This window comes from Apodemus sylvaticus, chromosome 23 (genome assembly GCF_947179515.1).
Source record: "Apodemus sylvaticus chromosome 23, mApoSyl1.1, whole genome shotgun sequence".
Lineage (NCBI taxonomy): Eukaryota > Metazoa > Chordata > Mammalia > Rodentia > Muridae > Apodemus > Apodemus sylvaticus.
The window spans coordinates 48,436,709-48,441,595 of NC_067494.1; positions in this window are offsets into that span (position 1 = coordinate 48,436,709).

Here is a 4,887-nt window from a genome sequence, read left to right on the forward strand (position 1 = left end):
CAAGGACATTGGCTACTGGGATTAGGACCCTTGCCAATGGAACTACAGCGTCATGTTGGTTTGGTGATATTTACTAAGACTCATTTTTCAGATAAGATGACACAGCAGGAGGGATGTGTGTATGTGTGTGTGAGATATGCTCATGTGTGTCAACGTGTAAAGATGGGTATTTGCATGGAGGACGGAGTATATGTTGAATGCATGGTTGTATATATATGGAGGACTGCAGGAGCAGTGATGTGTGTGTGTGTGTGTGTGTGTGTGTGTGTGTATGTGTATCTGTGTTGTGCACGCACAGAAGTGTGTATGTTTCTCTGTTTGTGTATATTTGGGTATACATGTGTGTGCATAGGGACAATATGTTGGATGTGGTATATGGAAGAATTAACACTTCATTCTTTGTGAAGATGCAGTTCCACCTATAACCTTCCACTTAGCCATTGCCAAATGAATTGATCCCCAGAATTTTGAGCCCCTGAGAAACTGGTGGTGCCTAAGAAAGGGTACCTGTCACATACCTAGAAAGGGGACGGAGAGCCATGGCTGGGGAATAATAGTGGTTCTAAAGTGTCTTCCAGATACAAGCCCCACCCACGATGCCTCTTCGGTCCCCACAGTCATTTTCCGCACTCCCTGTTTGCATCATCAGCCACATCCCTCCTAGATACAGAAAGGCCAGGTGCGGAGATGATGGCTTAGCAGGGGCGATTGATGGACTTTTCCTCTGGGACAAATCCCACCAGAAATAGAGAAACCTTTGAGCAAGTGTAAAGCTGGTGAGACTTGGCTTCCACCTTCAGAGGTTCATAGTGACTCTGAGGAGCTGCTTTTGACACCCCCAATATTGCTGTATGTGTCCTGCTCATAACAGACACCCAGACCAGCTGGCACTCCACCGGGGACCAAGAGAGAACTAATGTGACCAAAGGAGGAGGAGGAAGCTCTGGAAAAGCACATCTTCCAACTCATTTTGCCAGATGTTTGAAATAGTGGGCAGGAGCCAGTCCAGCGACGGTGTGCAGAGTGTTTTGGAAAGCGGCAGTCCTTCTTGCATCTGGCTTCTGGCAACTGCTGCAGTCAGTCTGTCCCACCACAGGGGTGACCTACAGAACCTCATCCTTTCACTGTGACTGCCCAGGCCTCTGTGCTGACATCTCCAAGGAATCGCACTAAGTGACACTGGCCATGCCTAATGTGTGCTTCCAGTGGGGGATAGAGATTTCACGCCACCACTTTCAGCGTTTGTGTTGACGTGAGAGGTAAACATAGCTTGTTAGGGACAGTACCACTGTCCTCGCTGGCACACGCTGCCACAGCCTGGCACAGTGGCCTGGCCAGCAGGAGCTCTCAGACACTGTAACTGGGAATGGCCTCATCATGTAAACTTTTCCGTACTCCAAAGGACCTTAGTGGTCATCTTGCTTTCTTGGTCTTAGGCACTTCAAGATGTCCTGAGAAAAGAAGAGTTCCACTGACAGTCAAGATGGGTCTTTATCAGTTATCAATATAGTCAGTCCTTCACGGGCATCCTAAGAGGCTAATCCTAACCGAGGTGCGGAGAAATGAATTATAATTGAGAAAGAATTGCCTCATAGGTAAACGCAGATTCCATCAAGTTAGGAATTAACAATGCCCATCATGGATGCCAGGCATGCTCTGATTCAGGACTCCTAGGAATCGGTTTTCAAAAGAGCAAGCAACCCTGTCAGAGTCAGCAGGTTGGCTTGAACTTTGAATTTACCTGTGAGAATGTCAGTGGTTTCAAAGCATGTATTTTTTTACTTTTTATCAGCATATATTAAATTAAACACAGTGATGGGGTTCATTAACACTGTCCATAATGGGCTTTGATCATTTTCACCCTTATTACTATCTCTGGACAGACCATAGCTGAACACCGTGGACAGACATGCAGACAGAACTTACAGACTAGTGAGAAATAAAGTTCTCTCTGGCTCTGCATGCAAAAGGGTGCTAAAACTCCCTTCCCTGCCTGATGCTTAAATCAACAAATAAGGCTGAAGAGAGAGGGCTTGGGCTCTGGGAAAGGATGAGCCAAACATGAAAGAAAACAGAAATTAGCGGACGAGTTATCTAAATATTTATAACCTCAGACAAATATTTGGTTTGTTTTTGAGGCAAACAAACAACATTGCGGCTTTTTTTTTTTTTTTGGTGTGTGTGTGTGTGTGGTGGTGGTGGGGTGGTAATTCTTGTCTCATCGGTGAGTGAAAAGACAAACACGGTGAGGTGAGCCATCAGCTCTAAGTGGCGGCTGAAGAAATTGCCTTTACAGTCCCAGGAGCGAGCCAGGGAGCCAGGGAAGCAAGACCTCCTCAGCTTCTCAAGCAGCCATTGTATTCCACAACACGGCATCTCTCAACTGAAATTGTGACTTCCTATTGACCATCCTTGGATGTTTGTGCCGTGTGGACACTTTGGGGTTTCCTCAACTCACCCTACTTACGTTATCCTGGCGACAGAGAACTTTGGTATTTTGCGTGTGTCACTCACAGTGACTTAAGTTCCAAGTGACTTAGAGGGCGTGGCCCAGTACCTCTTTGGAATCTGGATTCTTTTGAGAGGCCAACAATAGAGCCTGGGTTTTGTCCTGTGGAGGGAACACCCGTTATCCGATCAACTAATTTGCATACTTCATGGGTCTCGAAGCCAGATTCCTAAAACATATCACCCAAAGGAGGATTGCAAAGATGGGATTCCAGTAGAAACCTAGAGACCAAATGTTGTCAGTCAACGCTCAACTCTTGACATATGGGTGACCCGGATTCTGTACTTTCCTTTCTGTGGTGGGTTCCATCTGAAATCCTGGCGCAGATCCTCCCATCAGGTGAAGGAGGAAGAACAGAATAAGTTATGATCTGAGAAATATGGTTGGAGAGCCACCTTGGCTACCAGAACAAGGAGCACCATATGCCACTTCCAGTTTCCAGAGAGACCTTGACCCTGAGCACCAAGAGGGTAGAAGTGCGGGGTTTTGCTAAAGCCTTTCCTAAAGTTAGTTTATAAAAATATTACAACAACAACAACAACAACAACAACAACAAAACAGTAAATGGGACATTCAAGAATACTTAAGTACTTGCATTTTTCTTCCTTTTTAATTCCTATTGAGGAGGATCTGAATAAGGACTTCCTTTTAAACACAAATCTTGGGACTCTGATTTTGGCAAGGGTTAGAGCTACGATGACCTGGTTTGGCCATGGCTTGCTTTCCCTTGAGAAATGAACAGCAGTCGCTGTGACATGTGCTCGAAGCCAAGTGTTTAAAAACACAGAGAAACTGCAGACTCCCTGCCCTTTGGTGACCACGAGGAGTTCTTCTGGTGGGCAGTCCTCTTACCACAGCCTAGTACCACCATGTGTGGAGTTACCTCCCTCCCTCTACCACTCACCCAAATAAATAAAAGGAGGGAGCCAATGGCTTTCAGACCAGCCGTGTTGGGACCGCGGATGAATGGGCTACCCAGTGTTCACCAGGCATCCAGTACTGTGCATGTGGAGGAGTTAGGGTCCGGACGGTCTCACATGTTGATGGCTGTCAGACCGGCAAATCCAGAGGCCCAAACGGAAGCCCCGACAAGCAGTCATCCTTAGTCTCCTCCAGTGTGTCCAGTGTCATGTGGGCAGCAGGCCTTGTCTCTGTGCCACCAGAAGATGATATCCTGGTGGTGACAAGCACAGGCCAGTCCGCATTGGCCCCTTTCCTCTGGAAATGCAGCTAATGCAATGGCAGAGTGGCATTTTAGTTGTGTTTCATTTCGGTTAGGTAAGACTCAGTCCACGCAGTGAGGAAAACCAGGAACGACAGCTCCGGAGAGACCCAGATCCTGGTTCTGCAGCTTGCAGGGTTTTCACCAGTGGCTCTCCGATCAGCTGGTTCATTCTCCAGCAACCTTCTTTCACAGACTCAGCCTGCCCCTCCCCCTTTCCTCTGCCCCTCCCTTCTACTTGAGAAGGAGGCTTCTTCCTGAAATCTCAATTTCCAAGCGCTTTGCTCTTTAGTTCCTTTTCTTACTGGCATGAGACAGTTTAGCAGCTAGAACCAACTTAAGGAAAGGAGTTTACTGTAACTCAACAAAACTCACAGTTTTCAGGGATGGTCCTTCACATTGGGAGGCATGGAGGCGGCGAGGCTGCGTCTGCACAGAAACAGAGCTAGGTGAAGATCCTTTCCCAATCTGTTGGTTGATGTTTTGTCCTTTTGACAGTGTTTTTTGCCTTACAGAAGCTTTGTAGTTTTATGAGGTTCCATTTGTCAATTCTTGATCTTAGAGCGTAAGCTATTGGTGCTCTCTCTGTTCAGGAACTTTTGCCCTGTGCCCATGTCCTCAAGGGTCTTCCCAGGTTCTTTTCTATTAGTTTCAGTGTGTCAGGTTTTATGTGGAGGTTCTTGATCCACTTGGAGTTGAGCTTAGTATAAAGAGATAAGAATGGATCAATTTGCATTCTTCTGGATGCTGACCTCCAATTGAACCAGCACCATTTGTTGAAAAGGCTTTTTTTTTTTTTTTTTTTGATTTGGTGTTTTCAAGACAGGGTTTCTCTGTATAGCCCTGGCTGTCCTGGAACTCACTCTGTAGACCAGGCTGGCCTCAAACTCAGAAATCTGCCTGCCTCTGCCTCCCAGAGTGCTGGGATTACAGGCGTGCGCCACCACGGCCCGGCAAAAAGGCTTTTTTCCACTGGATGTTTTCAGCTCCTTTGTCGAAGATCAAGTGACCATAGGTGTGTGGGTTCATTTCTGGGTCTTCAATCCTATTCCATTGGTTTATTTGCCTGACATTGTACCAATACCATGCAGTTTTCATCACTATTGTTTTGTAGTAATGTTTGAGGTCTGGGATACTGATTCCCCCAGAAGTTCTT